Below are 18236 nucleotides of genomic sequence, written 5' to 3'. Positions count from 1 at the left end.
TTTTTTTTTTTTTTTTTTTTTCCCTACAATGCTTGGTACCATGTTATCAGCTGAAGTTCCAAACTATTTGTATCTAACCAAAACAACCAGAATAAACTGTTTTTCAAGTGCACAAATACAAGCAATCTGCACTGAAACAGTCTCATTCTGTCTCAAATCTAGCTTTAGTTTGGCTTTCTTTTGTCATTTCCATGGCCCAAGTGATAGGTTGCAGATYGTTTCAGACTAGAACTGTCTCATTGCTTCCCCATCAGAAAGCATCAAATGTAGGTGATGGCTGACTTGCACCTTCTGGCAACCGGCAGGGCAGATCATGTCACTGGCACAATATTTAGATCCTTAGTGAGAGTGGACCTAAGGATCTACAYAGAGCTAATCTGTCTTTAACACTAGGCCGAATACATCAGTAGTTTTGAAAGGACCCCCTGCAGAACTGGGAAAAAGGGATGGAGGCTGATTCAGGTGTGAAGGAGCACAGCTTCCAGCAGCAAGTCTATCTCATGTCACCGAAACTCCTTTCCAAATTCAACTGTGTGCATTCCACACACATAAAGCAGAAYTGCATCAAGACATACTCCAAAGCACATGAGGTAAATAAAAGAAGGAAGCAGGCTACTGAGATGTAGCTGCCTGCTGTGGCCCAGTGCTGAGCATTGGAAAGACATACTACAGAGATGTACATACACAAGGAAATTTAGGGTTAAGAAATACTATTTTTAGAGTGTGAATTAATCTAAGTGATGTGAGAGAACACTTGTTTTCAGCATTCATTAAGCAAAATTAGCAGGATATTAATATTACATGTGACTATTGCCTTAACATAGTAATTGTGTTCTTTGTGCATCTGGGTAAAAATACACTTCTGATAGAAGCAGTGCTGTATTATTTTATGATGGTGGTTAGCATAAGTTGTTGTTCTGAAGTTATAGCAAAGTTCAGACTGTCTAAAGAGGGATGCAAAGACATCATGTGTAACTTCAAAGAAGTGCCCTTTGTTACTTCAAGATATTCAGTAAACTATGTTAAATACCTTTTTCCAAATTTCGAAGATTAGTAAACATAATAGGAAAGGACATTCACTATATTCTCCAGTTATTGTTATTCTGTGAAGTATTTTTTTTTTGTATTTTAAAAGTATGTAATGACATCAAATACAACAGCACATTTTGGTAGAAAATATTTTTCAGAAGTGCTTTGCTAATCGTGTTCGAAACATTTTTTTTTTAAAACCTCAATAAGTGAATCACATCCAAAGGCTGTGCTATGTAGTTAGGAGCTGCTAATCCTTCATTTTATTAACTTGCCTTAATTAGAGGCTCTTACCCTTTAGCTGTCTTTCAGGTAGTGTGAGGCTGCAATGCGAGACATGTTTGTTGCCTCTGCAGAACTGCCTGAAGAATAATGCATTGTACATCCCTGGTGTAGCTGTTTCATAAGGTCACCTCCCCCACTGGAGCTTGGTGGCCTGCCTAATGCATGTGGAGTGAAGAATGTGCATTAGGCTTTGAGCCAACAAACATTAGCACAGTGGCAGGGAAATGAATCCACACAGAAACCCCCCGGATGCAGTCTAGGAACACAGAAACCTGCCACTGTTAGAAACAAGGTGTTTACAGAACAGGGACCTTTGAAAGAAATTAAAACACAGAGCAACTCTACTTACATAGCAACCCATTAAACAAACCTGCAAAAAACCTGTTGACTCCATTTTATTTCACTTCTTAGTAATATCATTGCAAATAATATTGCCATTAAACAGAATTGCCTCTAACTAACTAACTATTTGAAGAGAAGAAATACAGGTTWAAACACTAATGTTGTGTTCTCTTTGCTGTGTTTTTCCTTCTTAGGTAATCTCTACCAGTGTGTCATTCTACAAAGAGCACTTTCTAACTTCAGGCCTAACAAACATGCTCCAATATCTTACTCCTGAAAATAAGGTACTATTTCCTTGGAGTAACTGCTTCTTCAGGCTGAATTGCAATAGGGTTACACTTGAATAAGGGCTATCTGTACATTTTCTATCTGAATAAAAGACCCCCTAAGAGGAATTCAACAAACAAGACCTCAGTGCTGCAATATCTGCATTTAATATTATGCATGTGAGCCATCTAAATATCCTATAAGTGATTGTTGCATGCATAAGCATTTGTAAAATGGAAAGTGACATATTTTTCATGGATAAGAAGGAACAGAATAGAATTTTGCTTCATTGTTATTGTTGTTCTGGGTTTCTACTTGACTTTCCCCACCCCACGAATTCATCCTATTCCTATGACTTAAGCCATACAACCAGGGATAATTTGGGTTCATTCTCTCTGCCAAAAATGAGCACGTGGGGTAGAGGAAGATGGCAGAGGTGAGAGGAGAGAAAGAGAGAGAGACAGAGGAAGAGTGGGTCCATTCAGTAGATCAACAGATATATATGGTAGAGAAGTGTCAAATCTACCCTTTTATATATTTATGTACATAAGTGCAATGTTTATATGTATACATGTTCATGTGTATGTACATATCAATTGGGTATATGCTAGGTTCAAAAACTCTACAATTTCTCTCTTACGTTAAGGGGACACACAAAAACACTTATTTCATTTACTGATAGCATTTAAGGGATTGCTAATATAACATGCACATGGCATTCTTCTACTATGAATTGAGTGAAGAAAATTAATTTTCTAATGGTTTTTCATTGACTATAAAAATCAATTTCTTGAAAAGTTGAATTCTTGTTACAACCTCAAACTTCTGAAAGCAGAGTGTGGTCAAAACCAGTATTTTGCCACAGATTATCATGATTTTTAAACTAAGTGTTTATAAAACCCCTTGACTAAATATGAAAACAATTTTTAGAACTTAATTAAGGTCACACAAAAAGGCTTTCCTTCATTAATAATTTTAGCTACAAGTGCTGCATTACAAATATCAGCAAAACCAAAATGATAAATAATAAGCTAGAGCCATAACTATTGTACAAGCTAGCTTGCTAGCTTTTAAGACTGATCTAAAAAAAAAAAATAGATGTTGTATTTTCCAGTCCAAAGGAAACAACTTCCCCATTTCAGTGGAGATATGAAAAGTGCCCTCTCCATGCTGCTTAAGAATAATCACTCCATTACTGACAGGTTCAAGAGAGAATTACATGACTCATATTTCCATTCCCTGGGCAAAGGTCCCTTCAGCATCCTACTACGTGTCAGCACCCTGCTGCTGCAGGCACTGAGCCTCCTTCAGAGCTTGTTCTTTCTCTGACAGCAGCCTCAGGCCCTTGCTGAGCTCCCTTTCACCTGCTCACATCTCCACTGCCTTGAAGCAACCCAGCTCCCAGTAAGCCCTGTTACCTGGGAGACCTGGCTATCACTCAGCACATACCTTCTATCACTGCTGCTCAAAACAGGCCCCCTTGCACTCCACTGCTGGCTGCATACTTGATTTGCCTTCCTTTTGTGCAGAAGCTTCACCCACCCCCTGCACAAATTTATTGATGATACCCCTCCTCCTCCCCTGCATTATGGCAGGCACTCCCTAAGCTCACCATGTTTAGGTGATGCTCACAGGTGTTAGGGATTCAGCAATTATTCCCCTGCCATTATCACCGTGTGCTGTGGGCAGTGTCTGTGTGAGAAAATGCCTTCCTGGCCCAAAAGCACCAGACTTTTACCTGCAAAACAGCCCTTTTTGGCAATTTAATTATCAACGTTGACTTAATTTTCAATATTTTTGTTTTCCTCCTATATTCTGTGTCAAAATATCCCTCTTTTCCATTCCAGCATTCCAAAATGTATTTTCAAGATGGCCGTGCAAACACTCTTGCAAATAATCCCCTCAAGCAGCTGTGCCATTTTCTGCAACTTACCTGCTTGCTCTGGAAACACAAGAAAAAAACCCTGAAAATAGAGTCTCAGCTCCTAGTAAAATGGCTGATCTTACTTTTTTTTTTTTGCTATACTCTCTTCAGTAATATCAACAGCAAAATAACATGAAGCATAGATAATTGCTATAAAGAAAATTTATACATTAGTATATTTATACATGAAAATCTGGTTTTTACAAGCTCTGTGTATTTTCATTTATTTGAGCAGCAAGGATAACTGCTTAACATTTCTGGAAATATGGATGATATTGGACAAGAAATCTGAAGTAAGATGTTCCATGCAATTAGGCAGGGTAAAAAAACCCAAACCCAAGCACTGCTATGTTAGATTTCCCAGAATAACATTAAAATCAAAAGCTCAAGAAGTATTGTATCTTTTCTGTGTAGAATGAAAGATAACAAAATTCTGATAAATAGTTTGTTACTCCATAATATCAGTACCAAAATATTGCATGGCTGCAATAAAAGTAAAATAAAAGACTCAATGGGAAAGCTTAGTAATATACTAAGAAGATCCTGTTAAAACACAGATTGTACCAAGGAAACAAGAAAAAGCAATTGTAAACAGTAGGCTGGGAAAAGCACTGTTCAGTGATACAAGGATGTGTATTTTTCTGCAGTCAAGCACCGTGCTTGTATTTCATAAACTAAGTAAACCTGGGCCRTGACAGTGACTAAGAGATAGGTGATGCCAGCAGTAGCTTTTATGCATCAGCAGCTGGCATACTTCTGCATAAGCGAGCATTAAATTAAACATTCAAGCCCTAGCACTCTTTTGGTTAAAATACTCCAAACATAGTAATGAATTGCATGAAAGTGGCCATTATGTAAGAATACACATAGTAATCAGAGCTTTTCCTATTCATCTGGCACTTCATGAATTTTCTAAGGTCAAAACTCAAATTTTAATTTCATGGGAATAAATTCTAAGTCACACAGATTTTCCCAGCACAGGGTCCATTGCAAATGTAGGCATGGACTTAGCAATTGCTTACAGGATTCCTCAAGTGACAAATCAGCCCTTGTTCTGATCTGTTCTCTGGTCTCAAACAAAAAACAATCGGTGTTTAATCAGATAAAGTGAAAGACTGACTCTTTCTGAGGTGCAATGCAACAGTCTGGAGCTGGGCAGCTTTTTAGTGTTGAACAATGGAATCCAGTGTGAAGTGTCCGAATTCTGGATAGAACTATTACCAGAAGAAAACAGTGATTGGATATAGCTGAGTAGTAGGAACAGCACGTGAAGAAAAACATCCAAGAATGAATATGAAGAAAATAAGAATATATGATTTTTATCTCGCAACACAATTTGTGTGAGAGCAAGTGTGCTCACAGGATTTTCTTGGAGGTTATGATTCTAACTTTTAAAAAATAATGTCAATAAAGGAATACAGTTTCACCTTCTCAGCTGAGAGTTTGTAGAAAGACATTAAGGTAGCTAAGAATGACAGCAAGAGAGTTTTTCTATTCCATACACAAGGTTATCATTGCACCTAAAACTGAGTTAATGGAGGAAATTTGATATAAATTTGATATAAATTTTCTGCAGCTCAATGGAAAGAGAAAGATAAGTCATAAAGGCATTAAGTTGCATGATTTTGCTGAAATCCCTTTCAAGTAATGATTTTGCTGGAGACTGATTTATGAATGGGAAGTTATGGCAAAAGTGTCAATTTGAAATGTTTAAAATAATTAAATAAAGAATACTTTTGTTTCATTAACCAAATAAATTGCAGAATTATATATTATTTTCACATTTATGTTATAGTCTAAAAACACAGAAGAATTCTGTTGTACAAATAATAACTGTTGCACCAATAAGAACAGAGGACTTCTGTGASAAACCCTTAAGTGATGGTATTTTAAGATGCTGCTGACATGTTGGGGGTGTCTCTGTCCATAGATAATACMAAATGGGCCTGAGGCAAATAGCAGAAGACAATTTAGATATCAGTGAAACGAATAAACATCCTCTTGTAAAATTGAGTGATACTTGTGACAGGTCAAATGAAAAGTAAAACCAAGACAGTTCCCGAAGGAGCAGCAGAAGCAAAGGAGCAGAAAGATAGCAACAGAATTAGGCTAAGACTAGGAGAAGATGCTCTTTCCAGAGTTGTTTCCATACAAGATCAGAAAGAATATGGGAAAAAGTTGGGCTTTTTTTTGCCCCTGATAAATCAAATTAAAATGGCTCTTGACTGAACTTTCACTGTCATTTATTCAACCTAGGATCACTGCACTTACCACTAACACTTTTTCTGCCTTATCTTCCACAAATAATTCTTTACAGCACGTGTGAGCACATTCATGTTCAATATGCACATGAACCTCAGAACTCTGAAGATACTTTCAACAGAGCAACATATACACACATATCCAGTGAACAGCTTGGACAGAGCTTTAAAAAGGCACTCATAACACTTGAGCAAATGACTATTTATTTGAAGATACAATTCAAAGCCTTGTCCACACTGATGGAAAATACTGTCATTCATATCAAACAGCTAAGCCATCACTAGGCCTCAGCATCCTAAATCACTTTTTGCACCTATTTTTACAACTGAGGAGGATTTGCACATACAGGGGACTTCCAACTGCTTCTTCCACTCAAAACAGAGTTTGAGTTTTGCCCAAAAATTAAGCCTTCCTTTAATTTGTTTCTATTTCTTAATGTACTCGAAGCCCAAGCTAAATTTGGTATTGAAGTATGAAGCCCATTGAAAATTGCAATTTTTTTTTCTCTATTGGAATTTCAGAATCAAACTGCTACTACTACTAGTACTGTTTTACTACTAAGAACGCATAATTTCTCTTACTTTTTAACTTTTTAAAATATTAACATTTCTTCAAACATTTAAACTTTTCAATATTTTTATCTTAAAAATTTTAATTTTTAAAGCACCTTTTTTTTAAACTTAAACTTTTTCAAGCTTCTTTTTTAGCTTTCTTAGACATTGTACTTCCAAAGCAAACATTTTTCTTTTTTTTCCAGAGAAGCTTACCTTTACTACCATCTCTTTACAAGCTGGACACCAGACTCAAATGAGAGCAGTGATACAGATGTCATGGTAAAAATTAAATCACCTCAGTTGTTTAGCAAAAGCAAGCTAACCTTATGGTTGATTTGAGAGCCATGCAAAACTTTGCAGGATGTGGCCAGCATCTTGCAGAACTGTATTTGGAGACTAAATTTTTATTATTGTCCATTAGTAATGACTGCAGAATTCCCAAGGTTTTGGGAATGTATCTGGAAAAATGATACCGTCTGTTTGTCAAATTATTTTCATTAAATAGAAGTATCTGAATGAAATTAAGAAGCAAATGTAAGATGAACAAAGTGACAATGGAAGTGCTAATAAAGAATGCTATTACACTGTTGAAAAGTTTCCCAGGGGAAGTAGTGGACTCCTGCTCTTTGCAAGACAAAACGCTTTAAGGGAAAATCCCTTAGTGGCATAGAAAAGCATTAGGTAACCTATCAGGTCTTCACTGTGCTTTATTTCAGTGGAACCGAGTAGAGCCAGAGCAATAGAGCAGCATTATGAAATCACAAACATTATTTTAGGAAAAAAGCATCAATGTTTGTGTGACCTGTGGAAAGGCAGTTAGTCCTTGCTACCTTAACCAAAATAGAAGTATCAAAAATACTAATATTGGTACTTTTGCAGATACGTGTTAATGCAGATGTCCCAGTCCAGAACATACACCTGTTTTGAAAATTCCCAGTTTCATGAAATAAGAAGTAGTAGATTATAGTGCAGGCATCATAACAAGAAAGTGAGATAAGACTGTATGCTATACAACACAAGTATTGAATTAGAATATAGAGCATTTGCATGAAAGTACAGTCAAATATCTGAGAATAATCCACTGCGCTGACTATATCTGTGTCTAATACTGTTTTACAAAAAATTACCGTGAAGACCCTAATAAAACCTTATCTACTCATCATTGAATAASTTTTTAATCTTGAGTACTTTCCGTATAATTTTGACAATTATTTTCTCACAGAATTCTATGAAAAAGTATTTTAAAAATATTTTTGTGCTGATAAAACCCAATTAAAATAGTCAGCCTTCTGATGCAACATGAGGCAACAGAGATGTCTTGCGTGCAATCCAGTAACTAAATCAATGTCATCCCTGAATCTGCAGGTTTGCAACTAGAATCCTCAAACAGAAAAGTAAAGAGTGCAAAAAGCAGCACTGTTATACCACATTCTATCATTGTCACTGTTCTGATCTATGAAAAGAAGGTTTCACGCTTTCTTCCATCTTCCAAAAGTAAAATCCTTTGTAGGATCAAAGAAGAATTATTGTCACCCTGTTCTTCAATGTCAGGTTTTTATTTTGGTMACACTGTACCTGAGAATGTTGTAAGAAAAATAAAGTAAAACTCATTTGGTCCTAAGCCTGGTCTCAAAGTGACAAGGGTACGATCAGAGAAGGGTTATGATCAATACTGAGGGCTAAAAATTGCCAACAGAGTGTGAGCCTTGCTGCTGTTACAGCCAGAAACTTTTACAATGGCACATCATATGTGCTATTCATCCTTCTCTTTCGTAATGTTGCTGACACATGTATTTCAAAAAATACCAAGACAAAATTTTCAGGGTTCTTCCCTGMTAGTGGGTGCAGCTGCCTTCCCAGTGTGACACCGCTCTTTATATGCATCTGAAAACCGTATCTGAAAATATGTATTTAATGGGGTAACCTTAGGTCTTTTCCATAGTTATTGCATTCCATTTTCAAAATCTTCTCTTAATTGGAAGTTTGCAGATAACTTCCAAGTTATCTATTTCAGCATTCTCCTGGTTTACTGTGTTGATCTTGCATGCATGATTTTTTCCCCTCATTGATGATATGTTTATATTCTRCATAGTGCCACAGGAATTGGAAGTATAATCACTTTAAACAGAGGCCCAGACTAAATGTTTGTTTCTAACATAGTGATGTTCTTATTGCTGTTATCTTAATTGAAGGCATTATTCATCCCAATACAGTCCTATAATAATAGCCTCTGTAGAACAAAATTATTACAGAAACATGCTGTTAGGCTGTTTCTGCATTCCTTTATTATTGGAATTTCATAATTTTTATTTCAGAATATGTAATTAAGCCTATAAAATACCTTTTTTAAGAGTAGGTGCCTAATCCCTATGTATATACAAAACTAAAGATCAAAATCTGAGCCAGAGCAGTTGAAAGATGGTAAATTATATGTTATAGTGCAACATTTGTTGTCCCTCTCTGTCCCTCACCATGTAAGTAGTAATGCTTCAGAGAAGCACCTACTTTTGAGAAAAATTATATGGCAGCCTAAATGGTTTTCGGCTGATACTGGGGCTGACTTGGCTTTTGTGGACAAACATGCTTCAGAAACTCTTCCTCAGCCTTTTGATACTGACCAAACATTGCTTCTCAACATGCTAAACAAAATGGAATCAAGTATTTTGGTCAAGAATGTGTAGTATGAGTGTGGGTAATGCAAGGTTACAGATTTATTTTTTTAATTTTGAATTTTAAGGACTTTTTTTTTTTCTACTCTGTGAAATGGAAAAAAAAGGAAAAAAAAATCTTGCCCCTCATTAAGCCACTGCTGTGACGCCAAGTCTCAGCAGAACCTTGGGACTATTAGAAAAGGATTTAGTTCRTCTAATGACTGCAGTTTCTTATTTTGGGCACTTTCTATTTGACTGTGTGTTGGGTCAGAGGTCGSAGATCCTCAGCAGACACTTTCATTCATTTTAGTTTTATTTTTATTTAGCATATAATGCAGATAACCCAATTTTTTTTTAAGTTTGTTTCTTAATGAATGGGAAACACATATCAACAAGAATAATACTTCTTGGGTCTTAAAATGAGACCAGTTTATTCTGACACATGACTTTAGAATTTAAGTTTAATTAATTAAGAGCAGAAATTACATCCTGAAACAGTTCTGAGATGGCAATAATATCTTATTTGTATATTTGCATATTTTTGTATAGGCAGATGTGATGAATAGAGCTTAGGTATATAGGTTTTTCATTGAGACTAGACTGAATAGAAGGTAAATGATTCAGTCTCTTTTTAAAATCTCCATTTTCTGTAGTTTCAGTATGCATATGCACACATCATGATGATCTTGAGATGTTTTATATTATGCAGGATTGTAAATTTCCCTTGCCTTTTACCATTTCTGTGATGGTTAAGCGTACATAAAATGCACTGTAATTTTGGTACTGTGATCCTAGTCACAATGGGTGAAAGTATTTAAATAACGATTCCAGAAATATACAGATTTTCCCATTCACATGATAAAAGAGCAAGATTTTCTCTAATTTATGCCAGTCTGTTTCTTAAGGTACTAAACCAATTTGGAATATTGGTTGGTGTGACAGATTTAWATAAGCTCACAGCACAAGCAATCTACCAATCAGAGATACTTCACTGACTTAAGATCCTCCGCCATATTTGAATGATAAGCGTAGGAAAGTCAAAGGGAGTGTGGAAGAAAGAGGCAGAAGAGCTTCACTGAGACTTGAGACAAGGAAAAAGAAACATTGGAAGACATAAAGAAAAAAGCTGTGTGAAAGTCAGACAGAAATCAGAATAGTACAGGAAAATACATGCAAGACCTCCAGGTCTTAAAGTGAGTGGATTGAATTTTGAAAAAAAGGATTACAGATGCAGAGCTTATATCAGATTTTGTAGTAGAAGGGGCTTTATGCTTTTACAATACTCTTACAGATAAAAAGAAGGCTTCATTTCAAATTCAAGTGGAGTATTAGATCTATTATATAGCCATATTAAAGAAAGAATACCTTGAAGGTATCTTAAAGAAACCTTGTTGCAATCTTATTTGCTGAGATTTAAAACACTTTAGCCCTAATATTGTAACATTATTGATGTCCTGTAAAATTCTCTATTTTAAGATATCTTAATTTTCTAGAACTGAAGGACCATCTTAGTTTATTTCCTATATAATAATACTATTTCTCTAAGGATTTGTTTCGATTTTTTCCATACAAAATTTTAAATCACAAACCCAATGAGTTTTTAATCACTGTTGTCCCAATTGCAATTTCCATGAATTCTGTGGGAATTAGCTGTCCAATAGAAAAAAGGAATTGGAGTTGATATTCCAGATCAGCTAATCCTAATTCTTCATCTGGCCATCATTATCTAAACTGAAGAAAAATAATTTATAAATAGCAATAGCCCATGGTTAAGTTACCAGTCCAGAGGAAAAGTTCTGTTATTTCACTTGTTGATTCTTTATTTGTGACATAGGTAACATTTTACATAACACAACTGTGGCTACTTTAGTTGTTTTAGAATACTTCATACTTTGCTGGAGTGTCATCCTGGTTACTTCTTTTGGAAGTGACTGCTACACATCAATTACATAGCTYAACTTAAGAAACACAGCTTCCTCTCATTTTTGAACAAGGTTAGTTAAAGGGACAGGCAAAACTCCAGTACTAGAGGGATGAATATAGCACTGCTTTAGAGTTTGTGTGCTAGCAGGTTACTTGAAGATATTAATGGATAGGCAGAATTGACAGGTTTTACATGACAGGGAATCTAATAATGAAACCAGAAATACAACGATGAAATACTGAATTACAAGGAGTATGGGTTTCAGTTTGTTGCAAAAAATAGAAAAAAATAGGAAATATACAGAGCATCTCAAACCATAACTGAGAATGACTATAGGAAAGATTAGGGTCTACATTTAATATGTAGATAGTAAAAAATCAGGAAAAATATATTTTCCTAGCTGATAWAACTTAAACATAGCTTAGTTCTCATTTAAGATACTTATTAAGTTGGCCATACATGTTTCAGCAAACATCACTCATTTTAGTCTCCAGTGTATTGATATTCAATAAATTTACTGTGTCTTCTTCAATTTCTTTGTTAAAGATTATGCATTCCAAAATCTGGAATCTTCATAACTGTACTTGAAAAAACCCTCTGAATCTCAGCTACATTTACATTGCCATTCTGTAACCCTGGTTCATTGTCAGTTGGATTAGTTTCCACTTTCATCTACCAGAATATTTTCTGGGTGCTTCCCTTGTGTTTGCAATAAAACCCACTGTGAGTTTTATGCCCATACCAATGACACTCTCCCCTATGAGAGATTTTCGGTAATCTCAAAATTTATAATACAGTTATACTTGGGGATTTTAAATCTCACTTCTTATTTTTCTCTGGATTTCTATATCTATCAAAATATTTTGCTTCCTGCTCTCAAAGTGGTCACTTCCACATTTTCCAGGAATGTTAGTGGGTTTTTTTGTTTTGTCCTCTTTTTTTCTGTAATACATTATATTCACTTAAAAAAATTGTCTCCTTTCATCACAGCAACAGAAGGATTCCCAGTCAACCTAACTGAAAAAAATTAGGCCTAGGAGGGAACATAGTAGTCCTAAGCCATTGTGTCCTTATCTTGACTTCCATATCACACTGCATATTTTTGTCACGGAACACTCAAGGCTGTATTTAGTTCTCTGACATAATTTTGTTCAATGGCATATATTGCAAAAATACTTTTTTTTTTTTTTTTTTTTACCCAAAGACAGCTATATTAAGTGGAAAAAAAAGATCATGTAAAATCACCTGTCTTATTGATGAATTAATTAAGGTTTGTTAAATACTGTGAAATTATATGCTCTAAGTGTGCCAGGTATGGGGTTTTTTGCCATTACTATAATTCTAAAAAAATATATTTTGGTTTCTTCCAGAGGCTGCTTATACCCTTTTAAAGTCAATGTAATTCCCTCACTTTATTTTGAGGGAATCGGAAAGACAGATCCTCCTTTCATACTTTATGCCCATGAATGTCACAGCCTCTGCTGGCCTAAGGCCACATTTGTCAAAGGCAGGACCATTTTTAGCAAAGGATGCTAGCAAATACACTACMGGTGTGGGTCTATATAAGATCTCCAGGAGAAGAAATGGGCTGCCATTCCTCACTTGGAAAAAAAAAGTTAATCTCCACACAGTATCTCCTCAGACTCAAAGAAAGATTACTTTTAAGTTTTTGCATTTATATATGAATTGTAAACCTTATAAACTATCTTATAGGAATCAGTAAATTGGATAAGTATATAATACATGACATAAAAGCCAAAATTTTTATCTTTAAGAGAAAACCTAGGTGCCCAAGAATGAAACCTTTACAAGCATAAATAAATCTTATGTCAATATACCCTATAAGCTTTTACTTACACTGCTGTAAATCTAAACTCCTCTGACCTTAATAGGTTTATTCAAGATATTTCCCTTGTACAAACAAGATTAAAATTTGCCTTTTAAACTCAATTTGATGTCATGCACAAATAATTTCCTACCATGAAATTCAGGATGGCTGAAACAAGTCCTCTGTATGAAATACTATCACTAGGGAAATGTTTAGACAGTGATTTTTAGAGGAATGTTTAGATCTATAATTGGGCTTAGTTAAATTGGTAGCAGTCTTAATTATTCACCAGCAGTGTCCTTGGGCAGAATACTGAATTTCAAGCAACTCCGGGTGCATAGTTCTCAGGTCCGTTTACTTAAGGAAAATAATGGCAGCTTGTTTCTGTCTATGCTATTATCTTTCCCCCAACATCGTTCCTTTACTTTTTAAAACATATGCTAAAGAACAGAAATAGATTAGAGACAATGCTCTGTCTTTGAGGCCGTGCTCTTGGTGAAGAAATAGACAAATATTAGTTTCTCACTTATGGCCTAAAAAAGACCTAGCAGCCAAAACATCACCTTTAACTTGGCTTCTATTTCTGCATATAATTTGGTATAAATTCTTCTTTAATATTCCAACTTYCACAATACTACCACATTATCAGTATCCTGTTTTTAAAAGACATCAGAATCTTTCTTCTGTAGGAATCTCACAGCGATCCTGACCAGGAGACAGATTTTTTTTTTTTTTTTTCAGAAACTCCTATTAGAGTCAATGGGAAATTCTAGATAAAAATCTAAGTCACAATCTCACCCAAAATGAGTGAAAAAGTGTTTGAGAAAATCAAGAAATACACGACACCTTAATTCAAAACTGGGGTTTTTGCATGAGCTCTTAAAAATGGAACACTGAAATACATGCATATCTTAGGCTTTTGATTACTTTCCAAGTACTTAGGAAAAATGAATCAGATTATAAGTGGATTGAGAAACAAAAAGAAAAAAACAAACTCATATTAATAATCTGTGTGGTGATTTTTGCCATATTCTGTTCCATACATTGCATGCTTAGTACAAAAGGAATGCAATTATTAAGAAGTGTTCCTTTCCTATATTTACATTCTTAAATGTGTATACATCTCGTTTCAAACACCTGTTACACCACTGGCACACTGACAATATCACGATCACTGGCATTTATTTTCATATTGTATATTGCAGTATTTTCCTGTTAACTATTCAAAATGCCACCTTGTTTAAGATACTATTCTGATTTTGGTTCCAAATTAGTAAGTTAGATATATAGGCTGATTTTCATAGATTCATTTTTGAGACTAATTTTTAAAATATAATTTCTATTTATAGTTGTGAAACTTACAAAAATCACTATTAAGGAACAATTAACTTTCTATTTTCTACATATTGAATTAAATACAATGGAAGAAATAATAGAATACATAAATCACTGCTTTGAAAAATTAATTTGAAAATTAATCTTTGACGCAAAATATATCCAGATGCAATACATTTTTAAACCTTTTAATTTACTCCTGAACTGGAACACCTATAATTTAGATTACCTTTGTACCAGATATTGAAAAAAATCATGAAATACTGTGATTCAATAATTTTCCTCCTTGCTTTGGATTGGTACACTGCAGTCTTAGGTGAATATATTTCTGACAACATTTTTCACTTTATTAAGTCACCTAAGCAAGCAAATAAGCATGATTTATTTTCTGGTTTTGGTGTTTGGTATTTGGGTTGGGGGGGTTGTTGGTTGTTTTCTTGCTCTTATTTTCTTGGAGATGGTCATTTTCTTTTTTATCATTTAGGTTCAGGCTCAGAACAACATTTTTTTAATGAGTTTAAATGGTCACACTGAGCAGCTACAACAATTTCAGACACGTAATTAAAGACTATAGGGATTCTGTTCTTCTCACTTCACCGAAGTGATGTGCAGGAAGAACCAAATGTTACCAATGGAGGAATGTAAACTTAAAAAAAATCCCTAAAACTAATGCAGAAATTGAGGTCTGCACTACTATCTGTATAAAATAATAGATGGGAATTTAGAAATCTAGGCTAGAATTGAACTCAAAATTGAACTCAATTTCTAGTCATGCAGATTACCAGAAAATATTGTTGAACTTAGAGGCAACTGCTGTGACTAAAATCACTTTTTCGCATAAACAGAGATGTGATTTTTCTTAGTTTTTCATTTGTACAGGCTGAGAATCTGCCAACTTTCTCAGCAGCAGAATCAGTAGGTTTGCTTAAATTGCTCATTGTCATAATGGAATCATCCTCTTTATTACTCAACCACATTTAATCTACACTAGTAACCAGTCTTGACTTAATTCTGTTGTCCAAACTGATAAAAGTGAGATTTGAAGTGGAAACGTAAGTTGGGGAACTGGAAAAGATTTAAAAAATGGTGCTTAACTTTCTTATTAGCTTAGGCAAGGATACACTTACACAAAGAAATTGAACCTGAAGTCACATTGCACCCATTTCCTCAAGATAATATTTTTTTATTTAGCATTTATTATATTATACCTAGGTTAAGCTGGCTGTGTTAACTAGCATGCTCACTTTTAATTTTTGTGATTTTCAACTTATTTTTATTTATTTCTTCCATTTAAATCCATTTCTGATCCTTTTCTTTGTGAGAAAATAGGAGTTTGTGTTTCTAGAACACAAAGGCAGTTGTAAAATTATCTAAATTCTAGAATTTAACAATGAAAGTAATTTTCCCATTATTTCTTATTTTGTCATTTTAAAATGACAAAAGTATTACCATGGTGYAAATCTTGCACCACATCTCCTTAAAAGTCTTGCAGTGCAGTTATTTTCCTTTATGTACAAGATTGTTAAGTGTATAGACTCTTTCTGCTACACAACGTAGCAATGTCTTCAATGACACATAGAACTCATTTGGACAGGAGAGAAGGAATCTCACCTTTAACACCAAGAAACAATATTAGAATGCAGACAGATACCATTCARTAATGGTAGGACCAAACATTTTGTTTTCAGGGTTTTTTTGTTCTCTGAGGAAAATCAAAACACCTCAGCAAACATTTAAACTTTCAATAGTATTTTTTTTTTTCCATTCAGATATGTTCTCAGGCACTTCTTATGTTCTTCTCTTCTGACCTCATCCAACAAAGACACAGTGCTGGTTCCCAATGAAAGGAAGAATCCTTCAGTAATAGGCAGGATAGGAACACTTACAGCAAATATCTGGGGTATCTGTGCTGATACCCTGCAGCTCAGCATTTGTGTTCTGTGCTTGACTGTTTTATCACCAATATTGCAAGACATCCACAGAGCACTTTTCATAATTAGGAGAAAGAGAAGCCACTTCATTTCTCCCTAGTAAAGTACAACAGTGTTTTCAAAAAGCAAATCAGATACAAACCTTGGCATTTAACGTATGTCCAGGACCATTTTTTTGACATACAGAAATTTTGTGTAATAATAATCACAAATGCAAAGTAGATTTTTTCATTATTTTCATATTGCATCTAGTAAACTAAAAATTAAGAGTATTTCCTTCTTATCAGAGAAAGGGTTTAGTCCAGTATATAAAAATATTTTTTATCTCTGTGCAGTGTTTAGGATAAAGAGTTCAGCACCAAGAAAAGACCAGGAATTATAAACTTGACTCAGGTGTAAAACAACGTCCAGTTTCTTCCTGTGTAGGTAATGCATCATCTAAGCTCTCCTGGATTCCTGGGATATTAACCACCCAATAACAGAGCTGACTGATTGTCCACTATGTAGTATTTTCCCATATTGATATGAATCTCTTCTAGGTGCCTCCATCAGAAGACTGAGATTCTTGGATGGAAAGTGGAATCCTGACCCAGCTCTGGTGATGGTGTCAGCTAAAAAGTGCCCGCTTAATTGTTTTCCTGATCTACTCTGATTTTGTGGAGATCAGTATTAAAACTCAGAAAAGAACAGTGAGGTTCCATTTGCAGGCTGTTCTATCAGAAATTCCTGAGGTCCTGCATGACATTTCACTGATTACTAGATTTGAGATGGAAAAGAAATTATCTCGACAGCCCATTGACTATGTCTTGAGATTTTACTTTATTGTTCTTTCTCCTGCATTTGGGAAGGGAAATTATAGTCTTTCAGCTGCTGAGTGTCTACTACAAGATGCTGAACAGTCTCAGCTTCTACTAAAATTAAAATGAACATATCACAGAAGTCACTTAGCTTTTTGCAGGTTTGTGTCTTTGCTTGGTCCTGAGGGGAGAAGGAGAGGCAGAATTTAACCTGGCCAAGGTATGGATGTTTCAAGAAATTCAGTTGATCTATCTAACCCATGCACACCACATTTGGCTGGGTTCTTTTTCCTGTATTACAAACCTTTGTTTAAAATTTAGAGAGAAAGATAGTGAGAAAAAGAGAGAAAGAAAGGGAGAAAGAGAGAAAAAGAGAGAGAGAACCCATTTATAAAAACGTTTATTTTAACTTAATTTCAGAATCTGCTTACAAAGATATAAAATCTTCACTTGAGTCCATCAAGATTGAACTAAAACACCTCAAAATGGGACTGGTATAAAACAGTAAAACTTAGGATAGTCTAATAGATAGTCTAATGCATCCCGAGATTCATCCTTTCCTTGAGAAAATTTCTTTCTGATTCTTGTTTTAGAAGAAGAATTTCCACGATAGACTTGTCACAAGGATTATACTAACATAGGTTTTGTATGAAGGTTTGCTGAATACAGTGCTTGACCCCAGTGTCAAGGAGATTCAACACTTACTTTCTTGATCATTTATCTTACTGATACAGTAGTCACCCTTATCCTGAAATTCAGTTTCAGTGGTGATCCTTACTGAAAAGAAGATTACAAAAGTTTATAATCCTGAAAACCACCACTGCAGGTCTGAAGTATGAAATAATTTTCCCAGCTGTCTGGAGATCAGCTTTGCTTTAGAGTAAACTTCAGATTAAAAGTTTTCCTTATCCGCTTCTACAAATTTGCTGAAATTCTTTGGAAAAAATATTCTATGTATATTTATCTAATTTATTTATCATGTTTTGCTAAAGTAAGTAATATCTACACTTACTGAAAGCAAATGGACTTTCCAATAATTATTGCAGATAAATGTTTGAATTTAATTTGGTCTTTAACTGAACTAAATATAGAGGAGAGTACATTCTT

The 18236-nt window shown here is 34.8% G+C and overlaps 1 long non-coding RNA gene across 1 annotated transcript in view; it reads right to left on the bottom strand.

The window, feature by feature from the left end:
• The window catches only part of LOC130582850 (uncharacterized), a 56485-nt gene that overhangs the window by 16025 nt on the left and 22224 nt on the right, over nt 1-18236 (bottom strand). The window lies entirely within an intron of this gene.

The sequence above is a fragment of the Malurus melanocephalus genome, unplaced genomic scaffold, assembly GCF_030028575.1.
Source record: "Malurus melanocephalus ecotype Western Australia unplaced genomic scaffold, MMel_1.1 scaffold_528, whole genome shotgun sequence".
Classification (NCBI taxonomy): Eukaryota; Metazoa; Chordata; class Aves; order Passeriformes; family Maluridae; genus Malurus; species Malurus melanocephalus.
Note: the sequence above shows the minus strand (reverse complement) of the source record. Positions and strands in the feature narration are given on the sequence as shown.